We start from the raw sequence: 20,249 nt of genomic DNA on the forward strand, positions 1-20,249 counted from the left end.
TTCACTACACTGTTTTATTTATATTTTCTGACATCATTTTGAGATGACAATGTGTTATTTAATTCCATATTAAATAAATTTTATTGTTGGAAAGTTAGATTTTATTAAGTTTTACATGTGGACTATATAGAACTTAGATCACAAGTTTTATCTCTACACTTTCCATAGTCCATCATTGTATCTAGTCACTTTATTGCTAAATTACAGCAATTTATCTCATTTTCTTTTTTTTTTAGACGCCCGGGTACAACAGATAAGGTTAAAGGTAATTGTTTTTACCTAGACATTGGTTATTTAATGATTATGTTGACGAAGCATTATGGCTTTATTCAAAACTGATGATCTAACACAACGTGCTGATTATTATAATTAAGAAAAGTTTACAGAACATGTTTATATTTCATTTGTAAGATTTGCCAACTTTTCACAAAAAAGTAAACTTATTTTGTGAAAAGTTCACAAAAATTTATCCGATTACCAAAAATTTGGGTTTAGGCACCTACTGAAATAATATTTTTCTAATAATTAGTTGTTTTTACATATATAGATAGATAGAGAAATGAGAACCTCCTCCTTTTCTTTGAAGTGACACCTAGAACTTAACGGGTTATAGAGGCTGTGTATGGTAACTCCCCTGGTGTTACAGGCGTCTATAGGCCACGGCGACCACTTCACACCAGGCGGGCCGCGGGTAGCATTAAAATAGGTTAGTACCTACCAAACGTACTTACATTATGTATCACAAAGATAATATATGGCGATATTATTGCTCTTTTAGTAGTGATAATGATAATAAGATTCTAAATTTATTTCCGAGCATGCGGTTCTCGTATCTAAAACGGTTATCTGTAAATTACCTATAAACTATCTGTGGATATTTATTGGATATAGCTATGTCGGAAATGTCGAAGATAAATCTTCGTGACCGGAAGGACTTACAACAGCCACGACTACAACGTAAATAGCCATGTAGTAAATAAGCATGGCAACACCACGACGAAATTTAAATATCTGTTTAGTTATGAAAAAAAATAAATAGGATTATTGCAATGGAAAACAAACACGTTTCACATCAAAAAAGTATACCTTCAATTCTATATTCTCTTCATCTGAACCCAGGGTCCGCTTACCTACTTAATCTTTTTATTTTCTACCTTAAAAATCCATTAAGTACTATAAACATGGCACGTACAATATAGGTTAACTTAACATTTGTTATAATAATATTATTAACATTTAATTTGTGACTGTAATGCGGAATCCTAATGGCGAATTCATATTGTCGTCGAACTCAGACAGATAAACGAAAAAACCGTAGTTTTATGAGTGCTTTTGTTTCTCGCAATGAAAAACCAGCAATGTAAGACGGAGCCGGTAAAAGCTATCTGTTACTGTCTTATTTCTGTATATTCCCAATTGCGTTCGGTCCAAACGTGATCCGGAGTCAGCGTAAAAAATAACCTTAAAATGTTCGGCTATGCTTTTTTAATGGGCCGCCTGGCTGACGTCAACCCTTTTTGGGAATGTTATTGTTATACTGCCTAGGCCATGTGTCCCATTTCGTCGTATTATGATTTTATGTTTCAAGAAAACTTGTTCTGCTGTATAATAAAATCTTCAGGTCTGGAGCTATCATTGTATATGACCATAGCAACGATTGTTACAGTAACAAGCAGGCGTGCCGTGACTGGTTTATGAGTAACGAGCATTGATTGAATTAATGTCAGTTAACATATGCACCATATTGCATTTATGATATTAATCAGTTCCGTATCCGTCTAAATTACTTAACCGATCGTGTAAGATTTATACAAATAGATTATATTGAACTGATCAATTAAATTTTTATGTACTAGATTCTGTAGTAACAAACATTATAATAGAAGTAAAATAAATTCACTCATATAAAGAAGCCCTAAAATATAGTCCGAACGAGGTTTTGTAGTTAAACGGTTTGTTAATATACAAAGTATAATGTTATGTTTTTTTGAGGCGCTAGTATTAATATACTAGCGCCTCAAAAAAACATAACATTATTAATGTAAACCTTTCTCAGGAATCACACTATCTATTGATGAAATTAATGATAGTGTGATTCAAGTTAAACGAAAGCTTGAAGTGAAGTGAAGTTACATACAAATAAATTTTATTGAGTTAAAGAAGTATGCTACGTAACAGTGGCCTACGTGACCAAACAAGGAACGTTTTTATTGCTCTACTTCCTGTACCATTGTTTATAGTTCTGGCCCGACTGATTGACATATTAAGTACTACACTCTGTTAAAATGGTAATTAAAACTAAACGAGCATTATCATTTTAGCGCCATAGTTACAATAGTTATAATTAAGCAATTTAAAAAATCCAAAAGATTTGGTCTGGGGTCGTTGATTTTGGTCCGAATTAGTCGTAAAAGTTAGTCAGATGCCTTTAGGCGACTTGAAAAAGTCTGACGACAGTGATACCAATAACACACAAAGAGCCGCCTAGAAGGATAAGGGTAGTATTAAAATTCTAGATAAATGATATACATGTACATATACATAATTATACTCGCTCCAAATCCTATAGTTATGCCTAGAATGTAATAATAAATAATATGAAGAACTTACGACAAAGAACATGACAATAAAATGAATCACGATTTTGTTCAATAAAACAGAACAGGTAGTGGTAATTGCCTTAGAAACATAAATAAAACGTTTTTGTATTCGATAAATGATATTGATACGTCTATTGTGATTACTGGGGTCGTACCGTAATGTATTTATCGTAATGACTATTCCTACGAACACGACTACCACTAATTAATGCATGCTTTCTTTTTGGAATTACCCATACACATATCATACTTACTGACTACAACTTTCAGCGTCCCGAAAATGTCTCTTTTATACGTATTATATTATAGTGATAACTACTGTACTTGTAAGATTGAATCATAAACCCGTGTAGCTTTCGAACCTGAGACCTTCCGTTTCACAAACAAATCATAACAACCTCGTTGAAAATAAAATCAATCAAAGATGTATAAGGTATATGAATCTACTATATTGATCACTGGTGACTGGAAAAAATATTACGGTTTGCTTACGGAAGCGAAAAATGGAATACCCAACAGCTATGCACCAAGCCTTAATGGAAAATATGTGTGCTTCATTGGTAATATATCTAGATTATAGCTTTATTAAAATATTTGCTATAGACCTATACATAATTGATTGCTCTAGGCCACGTTCGCAAGAGATTTAAATAAGCCCTTATGGCGATGGCGTGTTTATGATTTTATATTTTATATTCGTTTATGACGCTCTCGACTTTTGTCAATATGGCGACCAAAATTTAGTTATTCTTGTAATGTGCTGACATGTGTGTGCTAAATTATAATATCATTCCACCAATAATGTACATCTACCAATATTGTACATGATCATTTGAAGTACCTACATACTATATACACACTATATACATACTATAGGTTCCATAGGTAAAATATAGGTTCTTAAAGGGGCCTAAGCGTCCTTATTACATTTATATGTTGTCTAATAAAACTTATATAAATTACGGAACATTAAGGCGATTTTAGATTTTTAAGAGTATGCCGACGATAACTTGTATTCTGCTGGACCACTTTATATAAAAGCCTTATATTGACAGATACCAATTTTTCATTCCACATATCAAAGAGGACCAGTTTTCAATTCCCATTAACTCTTCCAAAATCGACGTCACGAGTCATGTGGAGTAGGCTTACGTTGATGAAAAATCCACACCAATAAAGATTTTCCATTAGAAAATACCCAAAATCTCGTGAATTGGAACATACGATGTCATGCCCGTTAATTGACATCGATACTTGATTGGGACTGGTCTGCTACGAGTCTAATGCCGACTACACATCGCCAAACTTGAAAATGTACATTTCTTAGTGTGTACGTGAGCTTTCTGGCGGCAATAAGCGACAGAAAAAAAACCAGTAATGTACTGTTTGCCGATACGATTGTATAGCCGTCATAAACTCAGAGCTCAGAGAAACCATTCACATGGACAGGTTTAATGACAAAAAAATATTTTAAGTTAGATATTCTAACATAGCAGGGAATTAAGGTTGATTTTGACTGAATTTACAGAACCAACGATTGACTGATTTAGTATTTCCATAAAGAGTATTTCTAGAACTGACGACTATTTTGATGATAAAGACAGGGACAAAGATTATTTATTTGCAAAAACATGAGTTAACATTTTATTACAATGTGGTGTTAAAAGAAAAGCTTCATCCTACATGTTTCACCGTTCACAGGTATGCAAATTTAAATGGAGAGCATGCTATCATCTCACAAAACAAAATCGAATAAATAAAAGTAGCTAAAGTAGCTAAATTAAGTAAATTTTATCTAAATCTATCATTAAAAAAATGTTCAAATTATAATAACATTTATTATATTGCTGATTGCAAGGACCTGAGGTGCTTTTTAAATTTGCAAAAATGATAAATGATGGAAAAGCCATTCCTTTTTGTAAAGCACGTTTAATATATCGCACGATACATAACTATTTATCAAAGCAAAATTATTCCGAACGTTAACGCCCCACAGTGACGTCCATTAAGTGACGCGATGATTCCAATACGTCATCGAAATATACGAAATAAATTATCGTTTATATTTTTTCCACATAAAAGTCACAGTTTCATACTTAATTGATTGGTTTACCGAACTTTAGATATTGGTTTTTCTTAATCAATGTGGGCTTAATCAACATATTTCTACTTTATTGAGAATAAGTGGTTGACTATTACATACTATTTTTTGCTTAAAATCGTATAAGTTTGCACTGTAGTTTTTAAAATATCACGACGCGGCAGAGGGGACTCGTTTTTATAATAATTTGAAAAGATTATAAGAAAATTGATGAGGTGAGTGATGAGTTTGGATAAGGTCAGAGATCTATAAGGATTGGACTCACCGATGGATAATACCTTTGGTCTAGTAGTGGATCAAAGAAGAAAACAATATCATTTATGATCTACCAGTGGCACCTAGATATAATATCTAAGTGGAATGATCGTAGCGATTGAAATAGAAGTCCATAATTCCCGCCTGCCCCCATGAGAAATAGATTTGCCGGATCTGTTCAACATTAGATACCTATACTTTCATCTATGAACACAACGCGGATATCCTTAGAAAAACCTTGTCAAATACACCGTATTCTATTCTTAGCTACGCAATCTGTTAATAAAATTAGATCAGGTGCGTTATTCTTACGTACCCGGTGTGTATCCGCATGCGTGTTCATTTCGCATCAATTAGTATTGACAAGTGGGCGCAGTGACTACAGTGTCACATTAAGCTTTCCGTTCCGGTCATGGTATTTACTGCTCTGTTTTATATTCGTATTGCTAAGGATCGCAGTCATTACATAAAATAAAAAGTAATGGAATTGTTCCCCACAAATTCACACAAGAGCTGATAAATCATAGATAGCCGGTTTATGGCAAGACTTAAAAACTTCACTAAGGGAAGCGATAAGAATGTAAGAAAATGACCAATCACATTGCGGAGTTTATGATTTTCTGCTTAACTTGGTGAATAGGATACAATTTAGGAATTTTGATCAGCAGTTGGACATCACAGTTACGTAAAAAATGGTAATTTACGCACCTATTTAGATAATTTATTTTATATCATTTAATTGAAAGAACACGTAAGGTCAAATCGTCTGTCCTTGCCCGTGTTTGTTCCTTTTGTTTATGAGCTAATAACCAGTTTTCTACCAGTTTCGAAAAGTTCCTCTAATAAATTTCTCTAGAACAAGTTCGGTGACAGTGAATTGCAAATTAACTTTAGTTCATGCCAAAATATTAATATTATAAATAATAACAACAGCACGGAACAAGTCCTTCTGATATAGAGCCCTATTATTATTCAAATTGTAAACCAATATATATTAGAACAAAGTTTAATGATCTAGAGATGCTGAGGCAGGAACCGGCAAAAATTTGTTTTTATTCAATAGATTATTATTTGCAAGACTGATTGGTTCATATGTCGTAAGAAGCAGGTACTTTTAAAGATTTATTAAAGTTAGCTAACTACTCAGTAATTGATCATTGGCATTTTTTTCTCAACTGTAGATATGTGTGAATGATTTTATTACCAAGTGGCACACGTTCGCAAGGTCTCACTTTAACATGACGTTGCCACAAGTGTACAACGGTCATAATCCGGAAAATTATATCAGACTTAATCGCAAAAACCGGCAATACATTATCTCAGAGCACAAGGTCCAAAGCTAGCCATTTTGCCAGTGGGTCTTGTTGCTACACTATCACAGATATCGCCCAGTCTGGTCACTCAGGGTTGTCGACAGTTAGCAAGTGTTTAATAACTCTTAGCAAGGGCAGTCAATGCTATAAACTGAATTTAATAGAGGTATAAATAAATACAGATCTGAGCATGCAAATTTGATTTGGGGAATTACTTTATAATTATATTGACAGCAGCTCCTCTCGTGGCAATAATCACTTACCTACTATAATTTTTCTATCATATATGATGACAATACTTTTGAGATCTATACATTCATACAAATTTTCCTTAAAATTGGTCCAGCATTTAGCCAAGAAAGTGTAGCAGACTATGTCTCGAAAATTATACTTGTGTGGAAGTATACAGAAACCAAGTAGGTACCCATCTATATTTTTAGTTTTGCGTAGGTAGTTATAATTATAATACTACACTAAAATAAACTAGGTTAACACTAAAATAAAATGATAATTTAGATGAAATTATTTGCATACTTTACAATCCAGCCACTCCAACCACTTTTTTCTTGAATCGTGTTTCGGACTACGACTACGAGTTCGGTGGGAACTGGTATATAAAAAGCTAATAGTGGATTAAAGGATGACTTTATTCTTCACATTTGAAGTGACAACCCTACATGAGATTTATTGGAGCGGCCGGCTGCAGCTGTCGGTGTCGGCCGGAACTCGGAAACCTCGCTTGGTTGCGGCTGTGACGCATTGTCCAGGCCGCAGTTTTATCTGTGGATATTTTTCATATAATGAGGGAAAGAATATCAACTACATCACTACATTAGGTTTACTATAGGCTCGTCCCGGCTAATCTGGGGTAAAACATATTGAATTATACACATTACATTGGTATTAGGTAAAAATCACCCGGTTGTTTTTAAGTTTATCAAGAAAATAAAAACCGCATTTATTTTAAAATATGTAGTGATTTGTAAAGGTCATCTGCAAGAAACTAAATATTACTAAACTTGTAAAAATGTTCGAGGAATTCATAAAAAAATTTAGTTTATAGTGGAAAAGGAACGGTTTGCTGCGATGCTTTCCTAAAGCAAAGTTTTCCAGAGAGCATGGGAAACCCCCAAAAACCCGCAAGACACAATAAACTTTGTGTTATGAACTATATTGACGTCAACAGATTTCGAAGAAAATGGTTTGAGATAATTGATGTAACTGAAATTATAGCGGTTAGAGTTTACGTTGAAAGTAAGCAAAGTAAATAATATTTTAAATAATAAAATTAGTTTTTATCATAATGATATTTTTGACACAACCTTTTATTGTTGTCAGGAAGATCTAATTACATTAATGTGCCAAAAAATCGGGGCCGTGCAGTAAACCGTTGAGGAGTTTCCACGTCTAGCCGTACCTGGGTGCACCATCAGATAATACTTATTATAATAATGCATTGTCATCTAAACTATTTCAGCTTAATCGGTTGAAGACATGTCACCTTCAAAATTGAGTTGTTCACTCGAGGTATATAGATATAGATAGGGGCATAGGTAAGCTGTCCTCGTAAATTCCGGTTAACATGCGGTTATATAATATAAGCTTGTAATTTGCCATTTTACTCTAAAATTTCAAAAGGAAAAGTGAAATAATACTGACACTAGTCGATGATGCAATATTTTAAGTTTTAAACAATATTTTATTGAAGTTTAAATCTATAGTTTGAAATTTATGCAAAACTTTATTATGTTCGAAGAGAGGTCCATGAAATGTTCGGCACGCGTTACGGGAAACGGGAGTGGGACACGTAGCGGGAAAGATTGTATGAGTCTTAATAAAATGTTCAAAATAAAAAGCTGAAAATTGGTAAACATACTCTTCACCATTTTTCTTAAGGAATGAAATTCACGCGGGTGCTAGTGCGTTATAAATCTTTAAAATTTTTTTTGATTTGCTGATATCATATCGCTCGATAAGTTGTGATGGTACTAGACTAGACTATTTTAGTCCTTGAGAAACCGGCCACGGTAATTTATAAATATCTTTAAAAACTTTTGAAAACTACATTAAAATTTAAAAAAAATATCTATTAATATAAAGTATTTGTATAATGCGATTGGCCACTTCCCTCTCACAATAATTGATTTTATGTAACTTTAATATAAAACAAAATTTATGATTAATTATTATTTCTTCGTTCTTTGTTATAATATAACTTCCTTTTTAAAGATAATCATATCAGGCTAATGAATTACATTCATATGTAAGTAGTAACATTAAACGGAAAATAATTGGAACTAGACATAATCAAATCACAACTACCGCAGGCACATATAAAAAACATTTTTTTTAATCCATTTCAATAAAATGCTTATGAAAAAACGATCGTAGTAGACATATAATGTTATAACTACCGGCTTCCTTATCAATGACGTTGAAAACAAAACATACATTAAAATATACATATAACTTAAAATTTATTTACACCTTAGTACATTACATTGTGACAATATTAATAAAGATTCGGGATTACTTAACAAAACAAAAAATTGTTTTCAAATTCGAGAAAATAAATTTCGGAAAATTAAAAAAAGAAATTCTTCAACTATTTATTAAAAAACTGTTTTAACATTATGTAAGGACTAGTTTTACCGTAACTATATGGTCGACCTCTAGCATAATAATAAGTATATTCTGCGTGTCCGTTATTTTAGAGGTCAAGTTCATTGAATCATTTATGAATTTTTAGTACCTACATAATAGATTATCAGGTAGTAAGGAACTAGTAATTATGAAGGTGACTGTACATGGTTCAGTTGCAAATGTGTAATCTAGTTATATAATGTAGGTATATCGTTATATTATATTTTTATGTAAAAAACTTAAAAATAAAAGAATTTAAAAATGTCTTCTTTTTTGTAGAAAAATGTGTATCTAACAATAACCAACGTAGATTTTATTATTAAATCGACGTGTGAACTTAGACCATTATTTAAAAAAAAAACAGGTCTTCTATTAAAACGTCATTAAAGTTCTCCGTAATTATTATTTTATAATATCTGATATATACAGACATAGCCCACTTACAGTTTTATTATATGTATAGATAATGTGTATCATTATACAGACGCAACATTATTCAAGTTCTAGACCACAATTTAATGTATACCGAAACATGACAAAAATTAAGTCAATTACTTTGTAAGTAATTGTCATTGTTTTTGCCATGATTTTTATACAACAGCATCGTAATTACCTACAGCCGGTTTTTGTTTATGTCCACTGATATAAAAAAGTCATCTTCGTGTCCGACTGTTGACAATTTGGCATAACAATGGAATCTCTGGAATATAGTAATTACGTTGATTTTGAAAGACACTTGGTAATGTCAGTCAATCATGGAGCACAACAAAATTTATTAGTAGGTTAATGTATAGTTCAAATTTTAATATAAAATAAAACTTATTTTCTGCTAAAGTTGTTGGTGATTCCAGTAATGTGATGATTTATTCTGTAGCTACTGTTACGCATATATGTTGTAATTTAATTTACATATTATATTATATGAATTAGTAAAATTTTCCTAATTCTCAATATTTCTGTTGTTTTATTATTTACTGATCGCTCGTCTCACTTATTTTTGAATGACAAAAGTACATGTGAGAAGTTCTCAACGTCATTGAATATTCGATGTATCTAATTCCAGGTACACATCGTCCTCGTTATTTTCCAGTCACCGAAGGATATCCCCTGAGGCCACAAAGAGAACCTCGCTAAGGAATATCCCCAGAGTTCGCAAACCAGTTATCAACCGCAATTTGCCTCTGTGAGGCAATTTAACAGGGTTTTAATTATTATTTATTTATACTAGTCATAGGAATGGCATATGGAATAACATGGAATTACTGAAAAATGCACATCTATCACAACGACTTTTATATACCTACGAGTATGCTTAGCAGATACGACACTTATTAATATCGAAACTGTCCGAAAGGAATAATAGGCTTTAGCCTATTATTCCAGTAAATAACATTTAGGTTATTGTACTGGAATTGATTACTTTCAACTATGTCACACTCTCCTAACTCTAATCATTTTTACTCACTCATTTAATATCGAATCAGAGGAAAGGAAAACTATTTTCTTCTAAAATATATTTAAGTTAGTGAGATTTTTAATTTCAAATAGTATTATTCAAAAGTAAGACGGCGATATCAGCCCGCATATATTTCCTATGAATTACGTTTAGTCTGTTTAATTATGTATATTTACATTTCTGTGACTGGAACAGTACATATCGCTATTATGCTATTACTATATCTAGGGCAATAACCTGTAAGAAGTCGGCTCCAGAAGGAAGTGCATATTCAATGACCGAAAGCGTGAGTACTTGAGTTGAAAATAACAAACAAACAATAACATTAAATACGTTCTCATAACAAACACGTCTGACCTAAATATGTTCGTTTACCTCCAAAACTAACAGGTTTTTGTCCAACCAATTTATTTTCGTTCTTATAAATTCATATTTGAAATAATAAAAGTATGGACAGCGAAAAAAATAAACATAACATTGTAGTACTTGTATTTTCTTTGATGTCAAGTGTGTTGGACAACGATTAAGGTATTAGGCCTTATTATTGCGCTCCGTTTCGTATCAACCTAAATCTTCCCCTTGAACGCCTATTTTATGCTTCTCCATTCAAATTCACGGCACTATTATTATCATAAATGTCTTCTATCTCAAAAAAAAAAAGGAAAAATACTAGTTAATTTTAATATTATCTTGCCGGTTTTACTATCTATAGTTAGAAAGACGGGCAAATATCAAATTTATTTAAACAAAGTGCCCTATGTATGTATGTACTATAGTAATTGTTAGACTCTTTATGGAGCTGATTTATATTTTGATGTAACAGGTAAATAATGCGTTATAAGCATTTTGCAGGCGCTCTACTTGATTATTTGTGATCAAAAATGGACAGCCAAGGTTTTGTACGTAATTGCATGATTCACATTGTAAGATAAGAAACGTATGGTTATAACTATGCATTTTTAAGTGCATTTTTATTATGTACTTGTAATATATGATGAGTGTCCGTGTAACGAAAAATGATTAAAAAGTAATGCAACAGATAAGTTTTATTCAATCATTCAATCTTAGATAGAATTAATAATTATTAAATTACTTCACGGTTTTATTTGTTAAGTTTATTAAATTAAAATTATTGAAAATTTAATTGACGATTGGATGAGCTTAATATTTAAAGATGATAAAATAAGTCGTAATGTTGGTCATTATTATGTATAATTATCAAAAATGGAATGCCTGGAAAACATTGGTTTATAAAAATAAAATGAAAAATTTAAGAAATAAAACAAGTTAGTAAGTTTTGTTTTCGTACCTATGCGGCAATAAAAAAAAATGTTTTTTGAGAAAATTTTCTTACCACTCGGGGCTACTATCGTTTTTGTAATTGACGTATGCACTAAGGGTTGTTGACGCGTGGTTCAAGCAGACACGTAAAACGCCTAGGTACAAACTTAATGCGGCAAACTAAACGGCTATTGAATATTGCTGACAGAACAATTAATGTCACCTGACCTTGGGTGGCCAGTGGTTGTCAACATTGTTGGTAGGAAATTTACGGTCTGTTTGCGTGACGCCTCCTTTAATCGCGTCCGTGGGAACTTTACATAATTGCGAAGGGCCAAAGAACTCACAGATTATGTAAGAATATTGACATGTGTCAAATGTTCTGTCTACCAAAATTTATACAAATTAACTTAACTATTTAAGCAACTTTTATAGGTTACAGTATAAATTCTGCGATATGTGGAAGTTTCACACACAATGAACATCAAGTTTTTATTGATTTATGTATATTGAATTCGCTAAAATTTAATTACAATTTTTTTTTATCACGATTATGTATGCCAATGTCTTGAAATGTTAGTTTTTACTACATGGCTGGTAAGTAAATGAGTCTCATTTTTTTGTTACCAATTATATTTTGCTTCCTGTTGACCTTGGAATTTAAATCATCACATTTTGAATTAGATGCGGACACGGGGACACGCACAGGGGACACTTGTCAGTTTTATATAGGTAAGTGTTATATTTGTATAAAAATAAATCCCTATTTCTATACCTCACGCGTGCCATAACTTAAGACTGACATAAGACCTTAAGAATTAAAATTTTGATGTGTCATGTACCTAATTCAACATAAATTATATTATTACGCAAAGCTCAGCGCAGATGGCGCTACTGGTACAACCAAGGTCCACAAACATTGTCAATGGAGGCAAAAGCGCCAATTTTCAATAATTTTGCAGATTTACGACCCAAAAATGCCTTCTACGCAATTGTGGTGCGAGTTTGAAGGAAAAAGGAAAGAGTTAAGTTAGAAGTTTAGTGGATTATCCTGTAAATAATAACACTATTTTAGGTTATGTTCTGCATTATTTGGCCAACTGTGGTCATAAACTGATATAAACTTTATTTTGACTGAAGATCTTACCTGTATGAAGTATATTTTAATAAGCCTTCACGTATGAAGTGTTCCGAGCTTCTTTTCGACCGTTTACAGGCTCGATTTTACAACATTAGGTATTATCCCATAGTTTTTGAAGATTTTTTTCATATTGAAAACGTTTTTTCCCAATATTTCGGCACCCGAATATGCTACAGTGTTGTATATTTCCACAAACGAATCCTTACATAATGAAAGGAATAAAGTACCCTAAAATAAACGTTTTAATCGACATAGCAAAAGGCGGCAAAGACTGGGTACACAAAAGCTTTTGTGTACCTAATATACAGGGCTGTACTCTGGCAGGATATATGTGCAGTAATATTCCTTATTGATATTTAAACCAAACGGGAACATTAAAATGGATCGAATAAAGTCTATAGATTTCGTTATTCGATATATGACGATTGATTAGCGGTATCATGGCACCACTTATTATTACTTTAGCCTGAGTTGATAAATACTTTATGTAGCTAAACAATCTTCTATACTTAACAAGGTAATGAAATTCCGACTGATTCCACTGATAATGATGAGTATCATGATCACTCAAGGAAAATTTAACTTAAATATAAACTAGCTTTTGTCCGCGAAATTCTATCAAAATCGGTCTAAATAGTGGTTTAGCCATGATAGCAGACCAGACAGACAATCGCAATTCGCATTTGTAATTTTAGTAAAGAAGTATGGATATGGATGTTTAAAATCGAACGAAGGAGATCACACTTCCTAAAAATCAGCAACTGCAATGCTGCAATGAAGCGTGTTATTTCTATGAAAATGATATAAAGTTTTCAAAATATATTGTACTGCAGTAGGTAGGTCTGAGGCAACGTGTTGAGAAAATGCAATGCATTTAATATGGATATTATCACCACCACTTTTATTTTATAAATAATAAAAGAAGTACTTTGTAAAAAGGCATATTACAAGTATATATATATATATATATTTATATTCATCCTCCTAATTTTTAATATATGTATAAGACCTATATTTGTTAATTGACGTCCTTGGAGAAAAGGGTGCGGTGAAGTTTGTTGCGCCGCTTCTTCTTCACCTGCGCTTTGAAAGCCGGCAGTAGACCTAGTTTAAGTAATTTTTGACGCCAATAAGTGATGTATATCATCCTAAATTGAATAAAGAATTTTGAGTTTGAATTTGACTTGCATTTAATATGGATAATATAACCACGCTAGGTTATAGAGCCACAGATGGAGATATACTCGTAGAGCCTATGCGGGGCAAGTGAACTTGACCTTGTGCACTAGAACGAAGGCTTCTATTTGCTTCTATTTGCATTGATATGGCTATTGAAATAAATTACAACATGACACGTAACTTACCTAATAAATTAAATGTAACTATATCATACTATGCTCATATTTTTGCTGCAACGAACTGAGGCACTACAATTCAGTAAAAGAAATTGTTGATAATTTCTGAAATAGATTATATTCTAGATTTACTATCGTTACTACTCCATCGAAAACTGTGTAGATTTAAGTAAACAAACATCAATCGTCAAGTTTTTTTTGTAGACACCGGCGGCGGCACCTTTTTGTATAGACACCGCCAAAATTGACCACGCCATTGTTTACTTTAATTAAGATATTAATTCCCTATGATTTACTTCTTCATTTTGAGTCTACTGTATTATGAAATGCACGGTATAATACTGTGTTGCATCGTATTAATTTATAAGACATGAATGTGTCTTTGGTCCGGTTGGCCGAGACGCCACGCGGCACACCCTGGTCAAAGCAATGAAACAAGGTTGTAATTATATCGAAATTTCGTCCATTATACGCTAAGCCACAACCCGCTTAGTGGTAGATAGACAAATAAATAAGCACCCGACTTCACTTGATTTTTTATAGTTCTATATTAAGTTAGTACAAAAAACCGGTCGAGTGCGAGATAGACTCGCGCACCGAGGGTTCCATACAAAATTTTGAAGATTCGGCTGTGATTTTATTATCGGCCACCTGCCTAACGTTAACCCTCTTTGGGAATGCTATGGTTGCAATTTTTGGATTTTTTCCTATATAGGAATAGTATGCCCTTACTATATCTCAAATTTCATGATTATAGGTCATCGGGAAGTACCCTGTAGGTTTTAATTCCATTGTGAAATCACAAAATGCACTCATTTTGTATGGATTAAATTAAAAATATTAGTTATTTTCTGTGATGTAACAATAATTTTCAGATATTTTCCTATATACAGTACGGTATGCCCCAACTTTTTGCCAAATTTCATGATTCATGTTCCGTTTTTAAACGGTTTTATTTCCTTTTGAGGTACGGAGAAAATGTTAAAACATTTTTTCTGCCTATCTCGTTCTGGTGTTCTGGCTTTTCGTTCGAAATTTAAGAGGTATAAGTATAGTGTTTCGACACGGTCATCAACACTTCACAAGACCTTGTTTGACGACATCGAGCCAGCACTTGCTGGATTCGATATACAAAGCTAAGTTTTCCTAAATTTCTTCGAAATCCTATATATAATATATATCAATATTGGTGGCAAATATTCTCACATCCATCCATACTCACAAAATGACATATTTCACAATTAACTAACTACGAGTACCGATGTAAAAGTATTTTATTTTCGATTTCAAATAATATTTGATTTAGATCTTATTGGTTTGGGAACAGTAAATAGTTATATTTTCTTTATTATTAAAATTATGTTGGAATTGTTTATAACTTACAACTAATTGGCGGAAGGCTATGTAATTCTATTTTTGACCTTCTAGTAGCATTTAACCAGAGAGAATTTGGAATTTGTCTTCGCCTCAACCTTCGAATTGTATTTTTGTGTTTACGGGAAATGATTTCAGAATTTTTTAAACACAAGGTAAAAACATCTCGTTTGGACCAAATAAAGTTAAATGATTGTACAAATAAGTAGTTTATTATAATAAATAAGTACATTTGAAATATATATGTTTTAAAACCGCATGATAATACACTAAACAAAAGTATTTCCTTGTTATTATCACTTCTTCTGTTGATTATGGCAATACACATAAAATAAATTGTATGATGCTTGTATACTTAGCAACTAAATAAACTAAATTTGCAATAAGAGGCTGGAACGTCATGGCTGGAAATCATCATCAACTTCATAAAAAGGCCACTGCTGTTTATAGGGCACTCCCAAATGGTAAAAAGTAAGATAATTTATTTTGTTCTTTGCTTTTTATCAAATATTATTTTCAAGTATCTTGTCGGTACAGTCCAATAATTTTAATTTGTGCCATTTTATTTGAGAAACTCCAGTTAGATGGAAATACACTATAAAAATGGCCTAGTAAGTTTCTCACTTCAACTTGCAGGAACAAGTTTACAAAAATAGTAAACAAACTAAAAATAAATTTCATTGTCAATGTTTTTTGGCTTAATCACGTGAATTAGATCCAGCCGCCACGGTCGTAATGATCAAATTAACGAAAGGTTATATGGTTCTAACCATAAGCTTTTTTGTCTATAATATTATATGAGTTTGTATCGACAAGATTTCTGCATATTTAATTTGTAGTGAATAAAAGTGTTCTGCTGTAATGAGTATTCTGCTGTACAATAAACAAACTTTATTCTTAAACTAGGTGTGATAAACAGCGTAATCATTACGACAATTTTCCTAATGATTGCAATCGTTGCACAGATCGATTATCAAATCAGTGCAAGGGCATCTTGGTAATTGACTCCCATGCCGTATCCCAGGATGATCTTGATACATATTTTAGCAGCCATTGCAGTCGCACGGCGGCACGGCGTGATTAGCTGTGGCCTCCGAGAGCCATCCTCAGCGATCAAGATATTTTCAGATCAAGCTGGAAAAGGTTACCTTTTCCACCTTCATTCCATCATTATAAGAAATTTAATAATTTGTTACGTGCCATTACTTACTCTAGAGGTAAGGCAGCGAAAATCATTGCATAATTTTATGACATCTCGAATAGGTATATTCAAAAGCACATCAACCTATCCACCCACCCAAATTAATTGCAAACTCGCTGCTATTCCCGCACTATAAAGGTTCATACAGGGTAACTTGATGTGCTGTTGATTGTACCTGTCTATCAGTAAGACGTTTTATGCATGATTTTGTGAATAAAAAGGATTTCGCTAAAAAAATGTTTTCTGTAAAAAAGATACGTATATTTATTTCTGCTTCTAAAGATTTAAAATGAAAGTGATGATGTGGTATGAAAAAGGAATAGTACTATTTTTTTTAAACAATGAAAAGTAATTGGTTTCCTAACCACATTTTTAGAAAAATATAAGAAACAATAACGGTAAAACGGTATGGCATGATTATAGGGAACAACACTGTTTAAATGAGTTTCATTCGGCATTTCTCCTCAGCAGTGGTCGTTCCGAAATATCAAGTTTAGCTTTTTAAGAAATTACTAAGTATATAATAAAATTTTACGTATAAAGGCCTTTCAAAAATTTAGATCATTTAGCCAAACATAAAAATTAAAAAGAAAATTTTAGTAAATTTTTGAAAGTTTACTCCGTCCGATTTGTATCAGGTTTGCGTGTGTATGTGGTCGCGCTTGAGGTGCGTATGCCTGACGATATTTTCCTGCGGCCTAGCGGGACTTCCCATTGCACTTAACTTTTTGCATACACCACATAATTTGATTACTTGGGAAAACCTAGTCGCTCAACCTCGCGTGTTTTGGTATTGGTGATGCACTTGTCATCGAGCTAAGATTTGTGGTAGCCCTCAATAATAAATGTACCTCTTTACAAGGGTTGTGTGATAAATAAATAAATATATCAGGACAAATCACACAGATTGAGCTAGCCCCAAAGTAAGTTCGAGATTTGTGTTATGGCATACTGACCCTGCAATGTGATAATAAATTATTATTTTCTTGTGACATGAGATTGTCTCCCCACATTAAAGAACATAGATTAATTATATATTTAATAATAATATTTCATTATAAATAACCATAAAAGTTACTTCTTATAAGACCGTGGCGTCGCAATTTATTGAATGTAACAAACCAGACAGGAAGCATACAATGATTGGACGAAATTGTTTTATGGCATAATCACCATAAACACAAGATCTGTTATGGTAACATAGTTTAGCACATTAGTTACCTTATATTATTGCAACAGTAAATAGAAACTGGTTTCACCTCAGATCGTGCAGGTTTGATACGATTACATGAAAAATTTTCCCTTCAATGAAAATTTACAAGGAAAACACGCCAAATTAAATATTTTAAGACCATTTCAATACAGAATGTTTAGGTTACTAAATTAGCCACAAGATGTGGCAGGCACTACTATCGACGAGATATCTTAAAGAGCCTATGCTGTGGTGACCACTTAGCATCAGGTTGATGCATCAGCCACATTCCTTTGTGTCTGCTTGTGTATACAATTGGTGATTCTTCCACCTGTAGGTTTTTCGATAGAAGGACGATTTCAAAATAACTCTTTTTATTATATTAACAGGAAATTGTAAAAAATATGTATTAGATAAAATATGTGTATTTAAAATCATTGTCATAATTAAAAGATTGTAATAATGTTACTGGATTATACGAAAATTTAAAGTCCATAAAAAATATTAAGTTATACAAAAAACTCAACTATTATAAATAAAAATTTTAAACATCTTTTATTAATATGTAATTATCATAGCTAACTCTTAACGTGATGTTACGATAGCGTGACATCACGTTAGAGTATCATTTGGTATGAAGCGTTTGGATGAGTCCAAGAATGTGTGATTTTATTTTTATCACATTTTTGTAAACATTATCATTGTAATATTTTCACTGGTGTTTCTAATAAGGGCTTTGTAATAGTCACCAGAATATAAAAATGACATCATATTTTATAGGCTGTCTATAAATAAATAACATATATTGTTTAATTATATTAAAATAATTCAGTATTTAAATAGTAGGAAAATTAAGATTTATTGGAATTGGTTTAATACGCACAACTGTTCCGCGAATGGCAAGTATCACACGGTATATTTTTCAACACGGGTATTTCCGAACATTTTATATCTTGTGCAGTGTTTGTTGGTTTGTTTAAGTTTTTACAAGCTTCAACAAAATATGCCTCTCATAAAAATCTAGGACACATCGAATTAATTATTAAAGAAATTAAAGAAAGTGATCACCAAACTAAAGTCACTTGTATAGAAAAGTACTTAATATAAATACAGTTAAAGTAATACCGATATAGATCAATCTCATACGTTCCAGAACTTTTCCATTAGCGATATCAATTTGACTCTATCTAGATCCCAGTCTGAAATTAAGCTATGGTGGCGCCGCGATAGCGGGAGTAAATTTCTAAATAAACGATTAATATCAACAAAATGGTTTTAGTAAGTTTAAAAATCTTTTGATAACAGCTAGAAAGATAATAAATTACATAAATAAATATATTAGGACAAAATTACACAGATTGAGCTAGCCCCAAAGTAAGTTTAAGACTTGTGTTATGGGATATTAGCTCAACGATACTATATTTTATAACAAATCAAAAAAAGATCATTTTCCATCATGACCCGACCGGGGTGCGAACCCGGAACCTCTCCACCACCACCACCACGGAGGTTTAATTTATTTATTTGCTGACATTACTCTTAAAGAAATAATCTGATGAATCACACATAATTATATTAATATTTTTCGTAACCAATAGACCAATGATACGAAACACCTTCGGACTCAACAATAGTATTAACAAATGAGTCCCGCAAAAGATTTCAACGAGCTGTTTTTATTTGACACCTTAAATCAAGTAGATTATTTTTCCGTATGTTTAAATTCATACGTCGACGTATTTATCAATACATATCATAAAATTGAAGAAAGGCCAAATTTGTACATAGGATATATTTTTTTAATTCTTCATGGAATATACTTCGTTACCGATATAGTTGACGAAATTATAGTTTTTGTGTCTGTCTGTCTGAACGCGCATCACTCGAAATCTACTGGATCGATTTGCTTGGTATATAGGTACCTTATATACCGGGTTAACATCTTATCATACATTACATCCCGGTAAATGGTCAGGTTCCCGTAGGATAATTGAAAACTAATTATGAATCAAAAATGCCTCGGAGTAACGGGTTAACATCTTACAGACATTTCATCCCAGAAAATGAGGAGGGTCCTGTAGGAAAATTAAAATACAATCCACGGAGCCGATTTACTTTAAAATTTTGTAGAAAAGTGTAAACAGAATATAATCATTTTTTTTTCATCGATGAAAGTCTGATATAGATATAATTAGAAGGGAAACGGGGAAGGGAAAGGAAAAGGGAAACGGAATGGGACACATTGCGAAAAATATGATAGCACAATATGTTGGAAACGGTACGGGATATCTACATTACATAGCAGGAAGCGGGATTGGACAAGTTTGCGGGACGAGA

The sequence above is a fragment of the Plodia interpunctella genome, chromosome Z (assembly GCF_027563975.2).
Source record: "Plodia interpunctella isolate USDA-ARS_2022_Savannah chromosome Z, ilPloInte3.2, whole genome shotgun sequence".
Lineage (NCBI taxonomy): Eukaryota > Metazoa > Arthropoda > Insecta > Lepidoptera > Pyralidae > Plodia > Plodia interpunctella.